Source organism: Mirounga leonina, unplaced genomic scaffold (genome assembly GCF_011800145.1).
Source record: "Mirounga leonina isolate KUSES-001 unplaced genomic scaffold, KU_Mleo_1.0 Mir_92, whole genome shotgun sequence".
NCBI lineage: Eukaryota > Metazoa > Chordata > Mammalia > Carnivora > Phocidae > Mirounga > Mirounga leonina.
This window is the reverse complement of record NW_023270852.1, coordinates 1,843,483-1,867,030: the sequence shown is the minus strand read 5'-3', so window position 1 is coordinate 1,867,030 and position 23,548 is coordinate 1,843,483. Positions and strand designations below refer to the sequence as shown.

General features: G+C 38.5%; 1 protein-coding gene across 3 annotated transcripts in view; it reads right to left on the bottom strand.

The window, feature by feature from the left end:
• SOX6 (SRY-box transcription factor 6) overlaps positions 1-23,548 on the bottom strand; it is a 602,615-nt gene that overhangs the window by 55,761 nt on the left and 523,306 nt on the right. The window lies entirely within an intron of this gene.

Sequence of the window (23,548 nt, the reverse complement as noted above, 5' to 3'; positions counted from 1 at the left end):
CTATCTATCTATCTATCTATCTATCTATCTATCTATCTATCTATCTATCTATCTGGGATTCTTTGAGAAGAGGAAGTTCTCTGTTAAAGGGAAAGAAGACTTGTAATGGCTTGGCCAAAGTTTTCAAGATTCCAGAAGATTCACATTTGAGGCAAGATATAAAATCAATACCGTTTGACTTAAGCTGTTCAGATCACCTCAGCATGCTGAAAAATGCCACTGGACCGTAAGCTCCTTGGGGGAGGGCAAGTGTCTCCTGACCCTCTCTGTCTTCGGTGAGGGCTGTACCCTGTGACCACAGAAGACACATGCAGCACATGCCTGCTGAAATGAACTAATGTCTGCAGAGCTTCTTGTGGATATGTTTTATGGAGCTTTCAAAAACATTCTCAAATGATGTATGACAAGTTTCCCTCAGGATTTGAAGAGTACACCGAACTAAGCAAGTTCTCTCCTCACACCCCTGGCAAGGACAGCGCCCTATATATCTCCTGTAACATACACTTAGACTCTTGTCACTGATCATCAAATGATAAACGATAAAGTAGCATTAACTCTGAAGATATGAGATCCTTTTAGGCTTGGGAGCCACTGAGTTAAATTAGTTTCATCAGGATTATACTGCTTACTGAACTCCTTTAACCAAATGCTTTCTGTCTCATTCATATGGTTTTAATATGGTTTTAACCAATTGCAAGGTTATTTATAAGTTTGCAATTCCCAAGTAGAGTTATAAAGTGTTCAGATTTAAGCAAATCCAGTTGTGTGGCAGCCCAACTCCTACTTATATGCGGTTTCCAACTTTGTATTCATTTACAGAGGCATGATGCATATTTGTTCCTGAATATTCTCTGATTAACTGTTTGCTTCAGTAACAAGTTCACAGAAAGTTTCACTGTAAAAAGTACAGGAACTCCTATGAAAATTGAACACACGATTTTAAAAACTGGTGAATTTTATTTCCACTTAAAGCACCAGCAAGACTTTATTATTCTAATGTTTATCATATCAACAAAGAGTGTCATAATAAAAGTAATGACCAGCTAAGCAAATGTCTTTGTCCAAAAAAAAAAAAAATATGTTGGGAATTCTATTTTTTCAAAATCTAGGTACTTGATTTCAGATACCTATTTAATTTACAATGTGTACCTTTTAATATTATCTGTGGAAACACAGATGCAGTTTACTCAAGTTAAAGACACCAAAGCCATATAAACCAAGAATGAATATCTTCTTCAAAAATATACTTTCTATTTTAATTTTAGCTGACAAGCTGATAAATTTGAAGATTTTTTTTCTCAAAAACATAAATACAAAGGATGGAGAAAATGTAAGGTATTGCCACCATATATTTGTTTTAATTTATGAGATATATATATATCACATCTCCTAAGAGATTTTCCTACAATGTAAAGAAATATGTATATTACTAAATAACATACATCTTAAAAAGAAAAGTAGGGAGCATGTTGCTAGAAGGAAATGTAAAAGCATCTTTATTCAGAGTGCATGGAGACAAGGAGGTTAGGATGCTAACCCAAAGTCCAGCAGTTAACCAGTAACAGATCTATAACACACTTCTTAGTCTTCAGACTCCCAGTCTCCTGCTCCTTCCACTGAACTACTCGGCATCATATGTGCTCTTTACAAACTATGCTAGTCCCTGATTACTTCATCTGTAAGGAAGAATCATGAGGAAGCTGAACAACTTATCTCTATGGTTTCTTCTAGCTCTGAAATCTTATGATTCTGTGATACTCAACTCTATTCTCCTGAGACTTATGGTGGAGGGTACAGTGGTAAAATCACTTTGCCGTGTCATGAAAAGTTTCTGAGCAGTTATTCCTATTTTCAAGGAAATCGTTCAAAGATAATCCATTTGTCAAACAGGACTTCCAAACCATGGTCACATTTAGCCAAAAAGGATTTATTTGCTGCTTCTGAAATTCCATCTCCACCACAGGCAAAAGTAAATAGAAGGGAGAGGACACAAAGAGAAAGGAAGGGAAGGCAAAGGAAGGAGGCAGGCAAAATCAGAGGGGAGACATTGTAGCCTGAAATTGGCATAAATATGCCTCATTTCCCTACTTTGGCATTCATTATGGTGGCACTAGCACAGAATAAATCCCTTTCTGTCTGAAAACGAAGTAACATAAACATAAAGATTACGAGGAAAAGGGCCCCTCTTCAGGAAAAAAAAAAAAAAAAACTAACTCCTTGATGTCAAGATTTTGTATACTCTATTATTATCCTCCAGGAACTAGGAAGTACTAAGGTCAAGGGACGTCACAAATGACTTTTGAAATAAAAAAATAAAATAAAACTAACCCAAGATTATGTCTGATTCTTTGTGGGAGAACTTTGCTTTAAAATTCAGTAAAATTAAAATTTGGAAACTGTTTTCATGTCATGAAATTTAAAAAATCATTTTAAAATTGAAAATTTTAAAATGAGTTTAAAAGAAGAAGAAAATATTTAGGACCCTATTCAAAATAGTACTCCAACATGGCAACATTACAAAGGACAAAAGATAGTGCCCAACTGTGGTGATATGTGTTAATTGTATGGTTTTCCAAAGATGTGGGAGAACTGATATCAATTACAGTATAATTACCATTACTTCCAACAGAGTTAACATGTAGTTACCACAAAATAACGTACAATTAACTGGTGTCACATTGTACACCAGACTAAATAAGATACAAATTAAAAATTCCCAAATGTAGCCATAATACTCTTCCATCTCTTAAAAAATAAATAAATAAAACAACTTTTCTCTGATAATGTCACAGTATTTTTCTGCTTTTTTTTTTTTAAAGATTTTATTTATTTTTTAGAGAGCGAGCGAGAGGGAAACAGCATGAGAGGGGAGAGGGTCAGAGGGAGAAGCAGGCTCCCCGCTGAGCCAGGAGCCTGATGTGGGACTCGATCCCAGGACCCTGGGATCATGACCTGAGCCGAAGGCAGACGCTTAACCATCTGAGCCACCCAGGCGCCCGTCACAGTATTTTTCAAGAATTAGTGTGATTATTAAAAAGAGAGAGGAACTGTGACATATAAGTAGAAAGAACCATTTTTAGCTATATAATGAAAAACTGCACAGGGAGGGAGATGTAAATGTCAACAAAAACTTAAAGGTAATAAGCTAAAGCTATTGGAAATAAAATCAGAATTTTGCTCATGTGTCTTTTGGTTCCTGAAAATTAGCCAGCGATGTTTTAAAAGCGAGTTCAAGAATGTTCCTAGTTTTTACTGATCCCTAACAGTTTTTCCTTTATTTATTGAACACTGGACAGGAGCCTGCTACAGTGGTGCTGTAGAAGGGCCCAGAAATGAGTAAGACTCCGTCTAAGAAGGGAGCTCACACAGAAGTTCTAGTTCTTTGCTATGTGAAGTGGCAAATCATGTCTCAGTATGAGCAATTTCCTTATCAGGAGGTGAACTGCAGGGACAAAGAAGGCTACAGTTCAGTGTGAAGAAGTGGAAATTCCTCCTTGGAATATCTCAAGTCAGCAACAATAACATAGGATGCCTCCACATGCTGCATTTGAGAGGGGCACGTGTGGGAACAGAAACATGTCAAATGCTCCTCTAGGTTTAATTGGAAAAGAACTGAAAATGGCAGAGTGCAATGCTGTGAAGTTGATGAGAAGACAAAGGGAAAGTAGCTGTATTTCAAATACAGCTACCGTTTATCTGCCGTATCCGTTTCAAACATCTGGGCTTCCAATTATTTATTGAACTCATGTGTAAGACTTATTTGGGAATACTGCAAACATTATAGAACAGGAACATGCAAACTGCTTTGCAAAATACTAGCAGGACTGAACTCTTGCTGAAATCCTGAACAATATGGTTGGAAACTGCTTGGGAACTGTTATATTTTGGTAAGCGTGTGAAAACCCCAAAGAGGTTAATACACTAAGAATAAATTTTGTGAACAGCGTGCTATTAATATAGCAGACAATATTTTATTAGAAACTTGTGTTCTGCATATTTGTAAGGATTTCGTTAATTTCCTATATCTGGCTTTGTTCATCTTTAAATGCTGACTTGAGATTCAATGAGGCTGGACACTGTCATAAAAAGACTGCACGTCTTGTTTGAAGATTACATAAGCAGCTGCCTAGCCCCACAAAGCCTTCAGGGCACTTTGTTCTCTCTGTAGTTGCTATTTTCTCTTTTTCTCTGGATGTGGAGCTTAGGAGTAGATGCCTTATTCTTGCACCCAGGTCCGTTGTTCTATTTAATTCATGCCCCTTTTGTTGGGCTCCAGGGGAAACCGAACTGGTTAGGGATGATGACAACAGAACAATGATGGGCACACCGGTACGCCACGTTACTTCCCCTTGTTTCCACATCGCTGCTGCATTCCTCTGATTATTGCAGCCTCAAAAAATGTGCTGATCACTGTGTGTGTTAGGCGACACTGTCAGGCCTGAGAAGCTAATATCCCAGAGAGAGTACATTATGCACGTGATGCAAATGAGGTACGTACTCACCACGTATCGGCCGTTTGTCACCAGAGAGCCGGCAAATAGGGAGCATGGGTGCAAGAGCTTATTATGCCCTTTCACTGTGTCCACAAATGGCCAAAAAAAATCACTGCTCCTCACAGCTGACCTTAATTGGCACAAACTTGAAATAGTTTCCATTTAAAATACATTTGGGGTAGTAGAGCTTTTTAGTTGTTATTATATTAGGAAAAAGAAAAGGGCTGTTGTCATCTCCACGTTCAGAAATTAGACACTGAAATTCAGGATATTTTCGGTGGTAACAGTGAAGGTAGAGACTGCACCAACTTTGTTTCTCAAAAACTCAGAAATTGATCTTTAGCTTTTTGTTTCCACAATTTAAACATCAAGATAATAATAACATTGGAGCTGAAAATCTGATTTCGTTCATAAATCAGAACCTGGTCTTATAATTCAAATTTGGGAATTAAATAGGAAGATTATTTTAAAATTAGGAATCTGACTGCCCAGTCTAAAAGCAAGGGCTTCAATGTAATTAAACCATCTTTCCTACAGAATGAGGGAATGCACTTAGACCACAGGTAAAAATTTCTAAATGATATAAAAGCAACACCTCCAGGGGCTGTCTTACTGGACCATCAGTAAGCAAGTGCATGTTTATTCCTAAAGCTGGGTAGCGGCTGCCCTTGCCCTTCTCCATCGTCTGCCTAAACAAGGGCAAACCTGGAAAATTAACCAGAGCAGAACACGGGGCAGAGAGATTGCTCACTCACTCCTGAAGATTGCCTAATGTTAACTACAATGGACTTACACAGTCTCAAAGAAAAAACAGTTATTCATAGAACAAATCACTCCCCACGTGAACATGACATCTAGCAGTCTTTAAACCTCTGTAGAATTACTAATTTTTAATTTTCAGACCAATTAATGACTTAAGAAAAGATCATAACAATTATATCAAAGTTTTAAGATTATAGCTCTTATTTAGCTCTACTACATATATTTGACACAAAGGAGAGCCCAACCTTAAAAAAAAGACTAAATCTTCTTCTACTGATTAAATAAAACTCATATTCAGTTTTCAAATGATTAAAATTTTAATTTTCCATAGCTGAAGTGACCAAAAGACTAGCAGAACAAAAATTGCTGATAAGACTGGCCGGCCTTCTGGCCTACATCAAGACTAGCATATTTAAAATCTGTAATTTCTATAAGGCTTCAATTTGTGGATTGTGTTCTCTTTTTAGTAATATGTTACAAAGGGCAGGATTAGACTGCTCGGACCAAATAAACACATGAGTCTTAATATAATCTATTTAGGAATTGAGTTTGATTTGAAATATTAGTTTTCCCTTGAAGCCCAACTAACATATTTATAGCGCTCAACCTTTGTACTTGGAGTTGTTTTAAGATTCAGTGTCTATTGTTTTAAACAGTCACTTCTGGATAAACTGATTTGACTGCAAACTTCATTCTTTAGTATAGTTTCTACTTGAAGATAAATCAATATAAAATATTCCCTCAAACATCGTCTATGGATCTTTTTTGTCTCATTACATTATTTTTTTAAGAGGGGGAGTGGGGAGAGGGAGAGAAGATGAGGAAGAGTGGAGGGGGAGAGGGAGAGAGAGAATCTTAAGTGGGCGCCACACCCAGCATCAGCCCGACACGGCACTCGATCTCACGACCCTGAGATCATGACCTGAGCCAAAATCAAGAGTTGGACGCTCACCCAACTGGGCCACCCAGGTGCCCCTCATTACAGTATTTTTTTTTAATTATATGTTCATGGCAGTGATTCTCGCAAACCAGTTTGTACAAAACCAGGTGAAATTCATTAACTCTCACAGTGCTGTGATCTCACCGTATTATACTGATCAGTAAACCCATCTGCATAGCTAATTCTTAGTCCTCAGGTAATGCTTTGAGAAAAAAATAAATGTTCCCTTTAAACTCCAGAGATCGTTGGTACAACAAACCTGATCTACTTCAAATAGATTTCACTTCCTTTCTACATCCTCTCCTTTCCAGCACTACCCACAAAGATGATAAACAACAAAAAAAATTGTTTTAGTTATGGCAAAAAAGTGATGGCATGTTACTTATTTATGCTATCAGCCTAAGGCAGCTTTGAGTCTACCCCATTCCAATAAAACAGGAGGCAGGGGGCACACAGCATAAAACTTCCCTTCTAAGCTGAAATCACTGACTCAGTTACCTTGCTCCTCACATAATATAGCACACACTCAGCCTCGGTGACCACCAGCATCTTATAAATTAAGTCCTTTTACATACTTACGTTATCTGTAAGGAGTGATCATCCTAATTTTATAGAATATACTGAGGCTCAGTAAGATTAGAGACACCCCCAAGATCACACAGATGATAGTTAAGAGTCAGAGGTAGGCCTAGAAGGCAGGTCTTGAGATTTAAAGCCCAAGCTGAATTCCTTCTACTCTTTGGCACAGCTTAATTTATGAGATTTGACTCGGTTTTAGGTACAGGTCTTGAAATCAGGAAGATCAGGATCCAAGCTGGCTTCCAAAGTCTAGTAAGTCCATATTGATTTTATAAATGTAACTTATGAAGCTATCCAGGTCTAAGACCTTACTGTATTGTCATTTAAGTAAATAATATCAGCATTCGATTCTGAATTAATGTGTACTGGTTGTCTCTCAGCCTCCCTAGCCTATGCTACCTCCTTCATATAGGGTTAATTCTTATGCAAAATTTTAGAGACCCTACCATTGGAGATGCACACTCAGGAGCCCCTGTTACACAGCAGTAAGCTAGGTAGATGCAGGTATTACACTACACTCCAGAGCCCCGTAGAAGTGTGCAGAGACAGCAGGTGCCCCTTGTCACTGTAAGAGCTTGGAGAAAAATCTTCACCCGTGGTCAGAGACTGCACCTCACTGTAGTAAGTTGCAAGACTGCAGCGAGAGTGGGAAATGAGAAGTGAGAGGGAGGGAAGGAAAAAGCGAGGAGGAAGGACAGGGAAATGGAAGGGGGAGTGCAGAGAGATGGCAAGACAGGGTAAGAAGGAGGTTAGGGACAGAGGATGGACAGGAGAGAAATAGACTCTCGTACGTATGAGGAGGCAGAGATGGAGAAGAACGGACTGTGGGAAACTGATCAACCACCTCCAGAACAGAAGACAGAAGAGAAACTAGCAGGGAGGCAGAGTAACTTGGGACAGCTAGAAAAGACTTCAAAACTCTTCTAAGATCTCATAAGAAGCAACTCTTCTATGATGTGAACTTCCTCTGTCTGAGGAAGGCCAGACACACACAAAAGCAGAGACAGACCCATAAGAAAATAAATTTTTATCCCCACAAGAATAACTACTTCTTCCCAAGTCTGGTCCCTAGCCACAAGCAAGCAATCAATGAATAATAACTGGGCATTTTAGTCTCAGTGTTAGTGGGACAACAAAGACTAAAACTTGGGCTCTTCTTTCAAGCTAATCATAGTAATTAACAGTGAGGTGCAATGGAAAGTATAGAATTTATACATGGAGGAGCTGATATCAGAACCTAGAGTTACCTCCATTATTCTCATGGTTTGTTTTTTTTATGTTTGTTTTTAAATCTGTAATGGTGGATTAACAGGAGTTAATAACCTCTATTGCATAACAAGATTTTTATGAAAATCAGATTTTTTTATATAAAAGTATCATCCATAAATGCCTATAAAATTTATGTTACTTATTTCATATTTTAATTTGGATTTACAATCTTCTACCCCCCTTGTGTTTCTCCCACTGAGAAGACAGTCACTTACCAGTTGCTTCTACAATTTCAACACAGCAAACAGGTTGACTTTTTACAAGTCTATGGTGTAGGGAGAAATACACTCAATTTACCTCAACTACCACTACCATCATTGTTACTCATTTTTTCTCTTTCTCTCTCTCTCTGTCTCTGTCTCTCTCTCTCTCACACAAACACACACACACACACTCATACACACAAAATCTCTGCTTCAAGGCATTCAGGCATTCAAGGCTTTCATCATCTGAACCGTGCCTCTCTGACCCAGAGCCCACTTCTCTCCAGAATGAACTGTCTTCCAGCCATTATCCCCTGTGTGAGGAGACCCATGTCCCACCAGGCTCACGCTTAGATCCTACCCACTTGCTCCTCTCTCCATACTCCACCCTGCCTGTCTTTCTTTGAGGCATTTCAAGTCTTTCCCACTCCACAGAACCTTTCTTTCTACCTCACTGATTGGAAGGGTATCCTTTGATCTTTGTGAGCTTAATTAACCTTGCAGCTCCTTTCACTTATTTGGCACTTCGACCCCACATTGTCATGCTCACTTTTAGGTATCTGTCCTAGCTCCCAGATCATTATGGACAGAAAGGGACTCGTCAATTTTCTCTGAATCCCAAGCACCACAGGCCCCATACATCATCTATCACGTGGTGCGCACCCTGTTACGTCACATGGTTGCAAACAACAGTAAGGGAGCCAGAAGAAAATTTGTTTGCAACTACCTTACCTCACATACATTATCTTATTTAACTTCTCCACAATCTTATACGGTGTATTTATCATTTTCACCCTCCATACGGGTAAAAAAAGGCACAGAAAAGTAACAGCCCCAGATAACACAGCTAGCAACACATGTGGTGTTAAAATGAAAAGATCACCTATTAGTCTGCGAAGCTGACTTCTGGACCTTGATATAACTGATTTCAAAGCGTCCTGTTCCTTCTCCCATTACCGGTGTTCTGCCTAGACCCTGGGAAATTATTTTACAACAGTCAAGAAAGACTAAACTTGCTACCAGCCTCCCTTGTAGGAGTGCTATTAAAATTAGAGAACTCATCCTCTTAATAGAATAAAAAGTCTTAGAAAGAGCATGAACTGGAAATATATAGAATAGACTGTGATTTCACCCTTAGCCTAAGTAAACTGCATAATGTGAAAAAAAAGAATAAAAAGTCTTGATAAGCTGATGTGATTTTTAATGTGAGTTCACTAAAATGTTTCTTAAATGCTTGCCTTACTGTCCCCATTTTACAGATGGGAAAATTGAGATTAATCTTAAGATTGATATTTTAACATCAAGATAGGCAAAAGGACTCCAAATGTATGGTTTTTCTTTTCTTTTCAAAAAATTTATGTTGATCCTAAAGATGTGAAGAAAACAATTTTAGAGTGATCTTCTTTGTTGAAAACTACAGGGGACTCTTGCAGCCTACGAGGTATAGGGATCTAATGCCACAGGGCAATGTATTTCACAATGCACCATTTGTGTTATTTCAGAACTAATGCTATTGACATCATTTATAAAAAGATATAAAGAGCAAATCAGGGTTACACCAAAAATAAAAGCAAGCATTTCCATCCATAGTGGGAAGACAGCACTTTCGGAAATTCTAATCTTAGTTGCAAATGTCAAAGATTGCAGATTGGATCTTAGCTAAAAGTGAACTTCTGTCAATGCGCTTCCAATGGCACATTTTTGACAAGCAGATTTAAGACAATGCTGAGAGAGAAACGGTGATGGAAAGAACGCATAGAGTTCATCCATGTGCAGAGTTCTCATGTATACGCTCTATACTCAGCCTTATGCCTACAGGCTGAAAACAAAAATAATCAAGTATATCAACACCTAACTCCATAGAAAGAAGAGAGTGGAACACACAGGCAGAGACTTACACAGATAGACACACAGTCAGACAGACACATACACATTTAGGTCAACAGACCGACAGACTAACACTAAGATTCAGAGAAAGACACAGACATTGGTCCATCGACATGCAGACACACAAACCCAGCTAGACCGACACACATTCACATAAACACGCAGACACGAAAAGATACTGACAAATATACAGACACTCACAGATGCACACTGTCAGACAAACAGACACACAGCAGACACTGACTTCCACAGATGTAGACAGACTCAAGGACAGACAGACACACACGTACACACATACCTGTGCATGCACACGGGTTGTAGGCATACACACATGATCAGTTACACTCCGAGATAGAAAGTTATGCAGAGACTCCCACAGACAGACAAACCCACACAAATTTAGACTCACAATGAGAAAGATACACGTATGCACTCACAGAGATGCACACACACACACACACACACACTCATGTGGAGCCACAGCTAATGTGTGGCCTGGTAGCTTGTGTTCAGGGCCCACCAGGACGCGAGTGCAGAGGTTGGTATTGGGGAGGAAGGTGAAGTCCATCTGCTATTGTGGAAAGAATGCAAGATTTGAAAACAGGAACTGTGAAGAGCCTCAACTCTGACACTACCTGTTTGAATGTAAACACATGATTACCATTTTGAACCTCGTTCTTATCTGTAAAAAAGAGGAATGATAAAAATTAAAACTCTAAGAATGGCTGTTGGAGTTAAATGTAAAAAAATGTGAAAAGATACTTTTCAAACAATGGAAAACACTGAAATTTTTGTGATTGTTATTATTATTATTATTATTCCACGTTCCTAAAACTGCAGCCGCAAGAAAAGGTCTTAGGAAACGATAGAATGAAAGTACTGTTTGAGGAGCATTTTATCTCAAAGGCAGTGAAGGTACATAAATCCTAGAGATTGGATTAGAGAAAATGAGGTCAATTTATTATGATTCTGGAGGAACGGAAATCGATAAAGTGATTTTTGTAGGATCCCTAGAAATCCAAGGACAGAGCAGACATTAATCCCCATTCTCAGGGCAGAGGTTCCTAAGGAAAATCTTTAGGATGTACTGAAGCCAACATCTGTGAAATGGGACACCAAAGCCTAGGGAAAGTTCACATGGCCGGCTGCTAAGCAGAGTACCTTCCTCCTGGCTCAGGGAAATCCGGGCGGATCCAGTTTCTCCATGGACGCAGACAGTAAAATCATACAGCGTGTTTTCAAGTGATAGGTTAGGTTTCTCTGAGAAGCCTAAAATTTAGAATCTAGACAGGTTCTTTGTTAGATTTAGGAAGCAGTTTATATTGAGTCGAGGAGTTTTGTGAAAACTTGGGAAAATGGTTCAGAATCTGTTCAGCCTTGCTAAGGTCGTGTTTTAAACCAAATCGAACTTTAAATGCTCAAATTTTACTAGGTTTTTAAAAAGATGATTTGTCCTTTAAGTGATCTAATTCTTACCTTTAAGAACTCTGCAGTCAAATGACTTGAAGCCTAATTTTTTTGTTTCAGTTGAGAATCATAGCAAAATACGTTTTTCTTTAATGCGCATTTTTTAAAATAACTGAAATATTCCTGACAACATGTGTTTTGAATTTTCTGCAACTCAGGTGTTTTAAATTGTTTAGTAGATTGAGTCAATTCTAAAGGCCATCTAGGTGGAACTGATCTAAATTAGAGGTTGAAAATTCTTAAGAAACAGTTGATGGATTTCCTTATGTGGGGTGATACAGTGTTAAGTCACTTGACATTACATTTGTAACATCCTTTCTCTGTATATTGGTTCTCTTTCCACTGGAAAAGTTCTACCTCCATGACATCAGGACAGGCTCTAAGGGCTCTAAAGAGATTCAAATAAATTTCAAATGGAGCTCTGTCTATAGAAATGCTCTGGGAAATCCTACTTAAAGAGAAGGGAATGAGTTCTTTTTAAAAGGCATGGTCCTAGGCACTGGCTTATAGTTTCTTGATTAACTCCCCAGCAACCAATGGAACTAATTATTATTAATCACAGATGAGGATACTGAGGCTCAGAGAGGTCACAGACCTAATGAGTGAGAGAACCAGAATCTGAAGTCCAAGTCAGTCTGACTCAAAAACATAAGCTTTTTTCACTTTCCCACATTTCTTTAAAGGTCTCTCCCATCCCTTCTTTAAACTGCCATGATTTTCCTCTTAGAATGTAGTTCAGATTAAATGTGCCCCCTCTACAAGTTCCTCTGATGGCTCACAATTATCTACAGAGATAAACCTAAACTAGCCATGGCAATGATCTGTTTCAGCCTGCCTTTCTACCAGTTATATGTCAGGCACCGGACCAGGTGCACTACATGGATTATTTTATTGAATCTCCACAACAACCCCTTGTGTTTAGAAACTATGAATATTCCCATTTCTCAGATGGAGAAACTCTGGCAGTCTAACTTCAAATCTTTTGCTCTTATCCACAATCTTATTCCAGTGGAAGAATGGAGAAGAGAGAGAAGAGAGAAAAAAAGTGGGGAGAAAGGGAGTGAGAAGAGTGAGACCATGAAGGAGGGAGGAAGGGAGGAAACATTTATTAAATGCCTAATACATATATATGTGTGTGTGTGTATATATATATATATAATATGAGATTTACTAGGAGGTTAAATATTGCATCATTTAATTCTCAAATTCTGACATTTTAAGGCTCTAAGATATTCACTAAGTAAAGGTGAAGCCAGGATTGAATGCTGGTTCCCTTCACACCACACCTGTCTAATATCGTGCTTTGTAGATAGTAAGTACTTAATTAAAATGGAATGGAATTGAAAAATAGTGTGTTCATGGGATAAAGAAGGCAGCGTTAGTCATAAGACCCAAACTAAGGCAAAGAAAGCTCGGTAAAAATGGATGGCTCTAAAAGATCAATGATCGGGTCTGTTAAGAAACGGCTCTGCAAAAATTACTATCTTTCTTAAAGTGAACATTGTAGGAACATTCCTGAGGATGTTACAAGCTTTTATGCAGACCCATAGGAGAAAACCCATGTTTCTCCTGAGAAACTATTTTATTTATATACTAGAAAAGTTTACAGAGTAGAAATTTATTTATATGGTAGTAGTGGGTCTTATAACACATCTCCTTTTGGCCTTGTTACCACAAAGCTCACAGTCAAGTCTGCGGCCCATTTCTAGCAGTTACATAAATACGTATTAGAAGAATTTTTGTGCACTATTTCTTCTCTAGTTTTTATCTTGTTGTATGTATCACTGTAAATCACCCCACATTATTTTTGCATTAAGGTAAGATATAAACAATATCATATTATTAACTTTTTGGCCTCTTAATTCAAATAGAATCAAACCAATAATCATTTTTTTCCCAATAATCATTTCTAAAAATTATGTTTGATCACAGTGTTTGATCAGTAAAGGCTGTTCTTAAAGTTAGGGTGAGTGCAATTAAAACACATATTGTATGTACATGTATTCCATGATGTATTCGAAGTATCCCTCCCAGCAATCTCAAAAACCCTTTCCGAGGGTTCACTAGACCAAAACTATTTTCATAATAATACTAAGACATTATTTGCCTATTCTCTAATGAGTGTACAATGGCATTTCCCAGAAGCTACACAGCATTGTGATACAGCAACACGCTGAACGCAGAAGCAGAAAGGAGAATCCAGCTGTCTTCCACTAAGCCAGACATTAAAGAGATTTGCAAAAACATAAGACAAAGCTATCCTTCTTACTATTTTGTTATTTTGAAAAATACACCTAATGCTCAAAAGTGTTATTTATATTAACATCTAATGGGTTTATTATTATTTTAAAAGAAATACAGAGTCTAATTTTCAGTTTTAATCTCATATGATAAATATTGATAAATATGTCCCACATAAACAAAAACTCTTTGGGATACTTAATAACTTTCAAGAGTGAAAGGGGCCTTGAGACCAAAACAAGTTGAAAACAGCTGATCTGGAAGGACTGAGTTTAGATCTAGAAGGGATTAGATCTAGGAAGATGAAGGGTTAAAAAGTACCTGCCCTAGTGGTAGGTTAGGTCTGTAAAATCCTCACTGCTAGTAAATTTGCTCCATACGTGCCCAAACCAACAACTCTTTACGTGAAGTTAGTAACTGGATGTATCAAATTTTAACCCTTTCACTGGGAGACCCATGAACTGAACATGGGCTTTTGAGTTAAAACACTTGTTGTAAACAAAAACTTACAGTCCTTTATTTGCTCCTTCCCCACCACGACCCCTAGGAAGTATCTTAAACCTTATAAAGCTTGTAAAAAAAATAGATTCTCACCGTTCTTTCCATTTAACGTGCAGAAAAGTAAGGAGCCAAACAAGTTTGTTGTTGTTTTTTATGAATCAGGTCTTAAACTAGTAGCTAGGCAACCAATCAAGTAGCCCTGACAACAGAAATAAAAGGAGCTTAATGATTACATTTAGCCAGGAGCCTATATACAACACTGCATAGCTGCCCAGTGTTACTGGTTAGGGGTTCAAATGTAAAACCTAACATTAATAAAACTTAAAATTTTTTCTGCTACTTTAGGATTTTTGATCTGCATATGCTATTTCAGAGAAACACTATCACAAGAATAAATAGAAATATTCTTTTCAAGGACATACGCATGAGGCATATATATCTAAGTAGACCCAGCTCATGATTTTAGCATTCATTTCATTAAAATTGAGGTTTGAAACTCAGATGCAACTGCCTTGTCAATCTCACAGAGATGTAGGGGACGAGTGAGACACTGGACCGAGGGAGCGCTAGAGCAAAGTGATCTAGAGCTGGTCTTAGTTTCTTGATCTGCCAAAGAGGAATAGTAATACCTACATCCCTGAATGTGGAGAGGTTCAAGAGATATAATACATGTCATACTGGTTTTGAGACTCAGAAGCACTGCAAAAACATACGTTGTCATGATGTGAAAAGTACTACCTAAATGTTTTTTTAAAAGCCAACTATTGCTCTGCTTTGCAAATGTTACAATTCAAATTTGTCCCCTTCCTGTAAAATCCGTTAATGTGTCCAAAACCCTCAAGGCACATGTTGTTGTTATCTGGGGAATAGGTTGACACAGAAAAAAGGCACCGCAACTGAACATACTAGTCAACTGCTCACAAAAACGACCACCCTGATGAATCAGTCCTATGTACGTACACCTTTGGAAACAACAAAACCTCACTAGTCTGTGTGCTCTCTGAGAAGCTCATTCATTCCAAACACTTGGCTAAATAATTTGCTGGCAATCCCCTTTCACTTATTGTTGTGTGGCTATATTGATCTTCTGTCTGAACTTATCCTGTCATGTAACAATGAATATGTGAATCAATTGTATAAATAACAAAGAGCTGTGCCAATTGACTATGTGAAGCAGAAGACATCCAGTATGTTTTTCATTTCCAATAAAAGGGGGCAGTATTACATCAGTATAATACTGATGTACTGTTCTGATATTTTTGCCAAGTATGGTTGAGGAGCAAGAATCTACACTTGCAAAAATTGAAAAACTGCCTTTTTGAGCAAATAGGACCAAGTTTACAGGGCGCCTCAGTGATTGAATGATTATGTTCCTATTAGCTTGGTTGAAAAAAATATCATTTGGGCATGAGAGATGCATATAGTTAGCAAGAATCAGGTTAAATATTTTCAAATATCATAGATTGAAATTTTGTTTTTTGGAAATATGGGAAAACATATATTAAATTAGTAAGGACAAAAGCTCACTAGAATTCTAATATAATCACATTTGAACATTATCATGTTGGTTATGGCCAGATTCTAGCAGGCAGCTCCTAGTGTATACCAGTTACTCAAAGAATGAAAAAGAAAAACGCATATCTTGACTTCGTAAGAAGGTGCTGTTTAGCTTCTCAGTAACCTTCTGGCCCCAGGAAGCAGTAGGTTAACCCATTCACCACTGGAGAGTATCAAAGAGTAAAAATTTAACAAAATTAACAACTATTTGAAAACCTGTCTAAGGTCTTAAAGTAAGTAAGGATGTAATATTAACTGAGCATCTCCTGTGTCAGATGGGTGCCTCTACATATGTTTTCCCTCAAAGCAATCCTTCAAGGAAAGGGTAAGGATCTCCATTTTACAAGTATGCTTACTGAGACTCACAGAGGTTAAGTAACTTAATTAAGTAACACAGTAGGAAAACAGCACAGGATGCTACTAGGATTAATCCTAGAAACTGAGTCCCAGGATTAATCAACTCCAATACCCATGCTCTTCCCAATTTACCATGTGGCCTCTAACTGTAATGTCCCCTCCAGTTCTTCCACTCGCCTCCACTTCTGCCTCTTGGTCTATATTAGCATCATTCAACCTTCACTTTCCTGACTGATAGCTTTCCAGGGGCAGAACCAATGGACAGCGTGCCATGGAAGAATGTCTTACACCAGACAAGAGGTGACAAGTATGCAGGATGCAGGGGACTCAATGCTTTTCTGCTTCACTATTCTTGTTTATTTTTACTGTCTTATTCCATCAAAGGTTTGAGATTGCCAATGTAAAAGTACTTCTATGTGTAATAGCCCTGAAGATCTCATAGAAAATTAATAAATGAGTCCAGCACAGTTCTATAAATAAGAATGTCATTGTCTAAGAATTAGGACAGCTGGAAATTTCATTCCTGTTCTGCCATGAACCCACCATGTGACCATGGCAAGTCATTTTCAGTCTCTAGGTCTCAGTTTTTCCATCAGCGAATGAGTGATTGGGCCAGTTCAAATGTAATGTCCCCTCCAGTTCTTCCACTCTATACTTTTAATCCCATCAATGTACGTCAGAGATAGAGTGATAGCAGCGTCCAGTAGTAGCTTGCTTTGGTACCTGATAAGATCAAGCGTTTTTCTTAAAGGATTCTCAGAAGGTGAGGGGAATGGCAGTTCAGACCACATGCACATAGATGTGTAATCTGCCTATTTATGAGCAACTCTGATCAGTAGGGAATCAATCCACTGGCTCATCAAAATTATTAAGATGAGCAAAATAACCAGATTCCCAAGTTACACAACAGCTATTCAGGAAAGCTCTAACCAATTACCGAGTCAATACTCAAACATCAGGAAGGTTAGAGAAGTTACAGATGACATTTTAACACTGAAACAGCCCACTCTGCCTCACTTCTCTTCTGGCCAGATGCCCTTCGCTGAGCTCTAAGGATATTTAGAAGCAGCCTATTTAAAATTCTGCTGTGTATTGTCATGACTAAAATACTTTCTATCTTAGAGATGTCAAAACAACAAAATTTGGTAAGCAATTAGTCTATAATATGATCTAATTGCACTGGTACTTAGGGATAAAGATGGATGGAGTTCTTGGTGTGGAAAGCTAAAACTGAAGGCAGTAACTCAGACTTCTGCTGGCAGGACGCTCACAATCCATGCACAGAGGCTATGTTGAAATGATGGAGCATAACAGCTCCTAAGGCGTCGTTACAGTCTATTGTCCCTACAATCTATATATTTAACAGACCCTAAATATCCTGTGACACAGCCGACCAGAACAACTCCATTGGTGCCGTTCTGGCCAATCAAGTCAACAATGTTTCATTTTAAAGTGCTAAAATCAGGATATACCCAACAAAGTGAAATATACCATGGGCAAACTTGTATTCAGATGGACATATATATGAATCTATACATTACAAAGACACAAGCGCCCCTATGCCTGTGTAGGAAATGTTTGTCCACACTCATCATACATATGAAGCATATTTTATACATACCTAATGTTACTAAATGTCACAAAAACACTCTACAGTGGATATCCTGAGGCTCTGCCCAGATCCCCCCTCAGGACTGAGAGGTTGGCTCCCTCAGTTGCAGGGAGCATCATTGGTAGCTAGCCCTCAGTTGTTGGCCCTCTTTGGCATTGCCTCAGCTAAAGAGAGTCACCTCACCCAAGGTCATGTCCCCTGGCCAGGGTAGCCCTCATCCAATGACTGGTTGACACAAGTGTATAAAAGTTCACCCCCTCCACCCAATTTAGGACAATTCTGAATGGCCATGGCAGCCCTGAAGCTTCCCCTGGGGTTGACTGAGGCTTGACTGAGACTGCATCATAGACCAATCCTGTTTTTGTCCTTTTCCTTCCACGGGTGGCAGTTAGAAAGAGCACACCACAATAAACATGCTCGCTAATGTCTATCTCCCACTCAGCTTCTCAAGGAACCCAAATCTGTGACACACTGCTTTGCAAAGACTGTCCAAATAAGAGAGTGACAAGGTATGCTTAATAAATTATAGGGTTTTATGACAGCAACTCTGTGAAAAATTCTCTAAAACTACATTATGTGTTATAAGGAACAAATTCATAAATCTAATTTATGGATCTCTATATTTAAGAAAACAGATAATTCCAAAGTGAACAATTTCGAAGACACTTAAATTGAATTCGTCACAATCCATTTCACCTATCTTATTGCACATTATATATTTACCTTCTTTGACCTCAGAAGAAAATCTAAGCCTCAGAAGAAAAAGCAGTATCCTATGGAACCTCATAAAATTAAGATGGATATTTTGATTATAAGAATGCCAAAGCTACCATAATGCGGTTCTTAATTTACTCTTCTGTATGCATCTAACCTAACAAGCAAGGATAGATATAAGCTCTAGAAACTCAACAAAGCCTATAAACCCACAAAATACATGTTCAAAACAGTGAAATTACTGGGAGGGAGATCATGTTAAGGAGAGCTTGTGAGCTCTCCTTGTACATAATGGACTATAACGGATTTTTCCATTATGCTTGACTTTTCCAGTGCCCCAAATGCAACCCCAGTAAAGTCATCTACAGAGAGAGCTCTCTTCATCCAGGAAACCAGAGTTTTCTGGTTCTGCAGAAACTACTTTGCCACTTACCCTCAGGGGCTCCATTATATCCAGTGTGACGTATTTTAGGTCAAGTTTGGATCTATTAGTACTTTTTTCAACTGTAACCTAATCTCTCATCTCTTACCCATGTCTTCCAAAGCAAAATAAGATTATTTCAGTAACTCAGATTTCTCCCTCCCAAATGAATTGAGAAAAGTCAATGAACAACACTTAAAAGTAACTTGCAGCGTTTGAAGTTAGTAGTGCCTTAAGTTTGAACTCCAATTCCAGCTGATGATACAAATTCAACAATACAGGGTCACAGTGTCAGACAAACAGAGATTCACTGCTGGAAGCAAGGTATGCCCAGTGCCAATTTACTCCTAGGTATGCTGCACATGGATTAGGATGCTCTCTTCTAAGGCTGGTTGGAATGACAGATGGCCTTCAGTGAATGGCAGAGTTGCTACGACAATACTGAATTTATTTCTCATTGCTCCCTCAAACTAGATGGCATAGACACACATTATGTTTTAAAGATTCTCTCTGCTAACATTCAGAACAAAAATTTCTAGATGCATTTTTCCAAGAAATATTTCCTTCAGAGTATTACTCAGAAGCAAATGATTTTCGTAATTTAATAACAGAATGGTTATTTAAATGAAGTCATTTTTTTGTGGAATGAAGTTTCTGAGATGTATTAATTCTAAATATATTTTATCTAGCCCAGTGATTTTTTTAACTAGAGTCCATATTCTCCTTCCTCCCCCAATACTTTGGCAATGTCTGGAGAGAATTTTGGTTGTCACCAAAGGGAGGGGTGCTACTGGCATCTAATGAGTATGGGCCACATAGTACCCCCCCACCATGACAAAGAATTATCAGGCCAAAAAAAAAAAGTCAATAACGCTGAGGTTGAGAAACCCTGATCTAACTTAATTAACCTGAAGTTTCCATAGCTTTGTATAGCAACTCAGTTGTAAAGGAGTTTAACTATGTGAGTTCGCCAAAATGCCAAAATCTGAAAAATCTACTCTTTCCTTCTTCTGACCCTCCCATTATTGTGTGAGGACCTCTTAAGTCTGACAAAACAGTATATTTGTTCTCTATATTCAAGGTCACCCATGATTTAGTTAAAGGGGATAGGAAACATAAGAAAATGCTCACTCTACCAGAAGCCATACTAGGTGTATTCACATATATCTTATTTTTTCGTTGTAACTCAGGTTACTATCCTCGTATTATAGACAAAGAAACTAAGATTTGGAGAGGGTAATCAACTTGCTAAATATCACACAGATGGTAAGTGACAACTCAGTGACTACTATTTCAAGTGAGAATAGTTAAAACTCATTAATACTTTCTCATATATGCAAGGAAAATTTCTGAATCACTAATGGTTGTACTACTCAAAGAAAACTTTGGCATCATTGATAGTTAATGGGATGAGGAGGGTAAGTAAATTTTCACCATATATTTTTCTGTATTAGAATTTTCAGTAAACACATATTACTTTCATTTGAAAACTAATAAATTAAAAAAGATTCAAATAAATCATTGACATACTTCTCAGATTAATTTTAGGATTAACCCTTGACAAAAGAACAAAGTAGGAGATGGTCCCAAGTGTATGTACCCAGTCTGTTGTTGTTGACCCAATTTCCCACTCAATGTCTCTATGCCAATACTTGTTTACTCATTCAGATCCCCAAAACAGATCTTATAACATTATTCACATCAAGATTTAATATGTTATTTCATGGTGTTCTCACTGAGAATATAGTATCAAAGACTGAAAGATTGACTCTGTGTTTATCTCTAATATCAGAATGGTAGAAGAGGTTTGGGGGCAAGACTCTTCTTCTCTTGTGGTCCTGAGACCTCACTCTGTATGTAACCATTTATTCAGGCAGTTCTTAAAGAGGGGTTCTGCCTTGTGAGGATGGGGCACTTAGTTGATTGAGCAGATCCAGTGACTGGCATGTGCATGAAGAGGCCCAAGTACATAAAAGTTTATGGCTTAACAGGCACCAAAAGACACATATTTCCCCAAATAGTTTCTCTCCTACCTGATCTGAACCTCCCACCAAGAGGATCAATAAAGGCAAAGGGGTCCAATAGTGACCAATTTTTTATTGATTGTTCAATGCTAACCTTAGTAAGTCAGTGCAGTGAGGACACAATAAAATTCTTCATTAAGCTTTGGAAGTCAACCCTTCCAGAGCTAAGCTTCCTAATCTATGTAAGGACTGATCACATTCGTACTTTGAGAATTCCATCATACATCCATCCCCTTAAACTCCTTCCCAGCCCATGAACCCCAGCCATCTGCTAGAATGGCTAGAGTATAGGAGATCAATCAAGGATGAGAGGTTGATTTAACATGAGCAATGGTTCTGTATCCCACTGTAACTGGTTGAATTGTGTCCCCCAAAAAGATATCTTCAGGTCCTAACCCTTAGTACCTGTGAATGTGAACTTAAATGGAAATAGGGTCTTTGCAGATGTAATCAAGTTAAAATGAGGTCACACTGGACTGGAATGGACTCTAAGTCCAATGACTTGTGCCCTTATAAAAAGAGGGAGATTTGGACACACACACACACACACTGGTGACAGCCCTGTGGAGAGAAGCAGAAACTGGAATGATGCAGTTATAAGGCAAGGAATGGCAAAACTTGCCAGCAACCATCAGAAGCTAGGACGTGGCAAGGAAGGAATCTTCCCTAGAATTTTCAGAAGGAGTATGGCCCAGCCAACACCTTGATTTTAAACTAGTCTCCAGAATAGTGAGAAAATAAATTTCTGTTATTTTAAGCCATCTAGTTTATGATCATTTGTTACAGTTTTAGGAAATGAATACACCCAAAATCTCAGAGTGTCACATCACCATACGTTTTGACAAGGAAACAAAGAAAAATAAACAACACCCTGGTTATAGCTATATATTCAAATACTTAAGTAACAGTACACATAACCTTGTACTTGTCTCGTGACCTTTTCCACATGCTAGTTTAAAACTCCTTCTAGGAAAGAGGAAAGTATAAGTTTATTAGAAAGAATGGAGTCGACATGTATCATATGACCTCACTGATATGAGGAATTCTTAATCGCAGGAAACAAACTGAGGGTTGCTGGAGTGGGGGGTGGGGTGGGAGGGATGGGGTGACTGGGTGATAGACACTGGGGAGGGTATGTGCTCTGGTAAGTGCTGTGAATTGTGCAAGACTGCTGAATCTCAGATCTGTACCTCTGAAACAAATAATGCAATATATGTTAAGAAAAAAAGAAGAAGAAGAAGAAGGTAGCAGGAGGGGAAGAATGAAGCGGGGGAAATCGGAGGGGTAGACGAACCATGAGAGACGATGGACTCTGAAAAACAAACTGAGGGTTCTAGAGGGGAGGGGGGTGGGAGGATGGGTTAGCCTGGTGGTGGGTATTGAGGAGGGCACATTCTGCATGGAGCACTGGGTGTTGTGCACAAACAATGAATCATGGAACACTTCATCTAAAACTAATGATGTAATGTATGGGGATTAACATAAGAATAAAAAAAAAGAAAGAAAGAATGGAGTCTAGCAAGGATGGAAACAAAGAGGAGACTCTTGGTCCTAACTTCTAAGTTATATTCAGCCTATACCGAATAAACGTATGAATGGAAATAACTTTTTAAATTTATTCTAAAACTGTTACCAAAGACCCTGCCCACTCTGCTACTCATTTGTTCCTTTACAGTTCTCATGTTAAAAAAAAAAAAAAAAAGAACTTTCAGAATGTGGCACTGGGAAAATATGGTCATCTCTTTTTAAAAAATGGCATGTTTCATTCATTCATCAGATAATCAGAATTTCTCACCCAGCGTACTACAACAGCCTCTCAACTGGTCTCCCTGTTTCCATTCTTAACTTCCTGCAGTCCGTTCTTGCAGATTAGCAGAACAATCCTTTTATATGTAAATCAGACCATGTTTCTGCCCTGGACAAAACCCATCTGGGGATTCCTATCACCCTCAGAATAAAATGCAAATCCTTTCCAGGGCCGACAAAGTCTAGCATGTTCCACCCCAGGCTATCACTTTACTTCACGTCCCACGGGTCTTCCTTCTCTCACACTACTCATGTCACATGGGTCTCCTTGTTCCTGGTACACTCTACGGACCACTACACGCACTCCACTCACCCCTGCTACCCGGACGCTCGGCCCCCCACTCTTCACCTGGCCTGCACCATGCCTTCACTGAGGTCTCCCTCAAGTGTCACTTCCTCACAGTCCTTTCCACCCCGTCTAAAAGAACACCCTCTAACTCCCTACTTAACTTGCTTCTATTTCTCTCACGGCTTTTATTCACCTCCTGATATTACTGACATTACATTGTCTATTTAATTGCTGATCTCGTCGTTGTCTGTGCTCCCTCCTCCCAGCATGGGCTCTATGAGAGCAGGGATTTTGGTCCGGTTTGTTCACTGTTGTGCCGAGAACAGTGTCTACTATTAGAATAAGCACTTGATACATAATTTGGTGAACCAAAAAAGAAACGAATGCATTTTGTAAGTTGCTTTGTTTTATTTTTTGCCTTGGCTG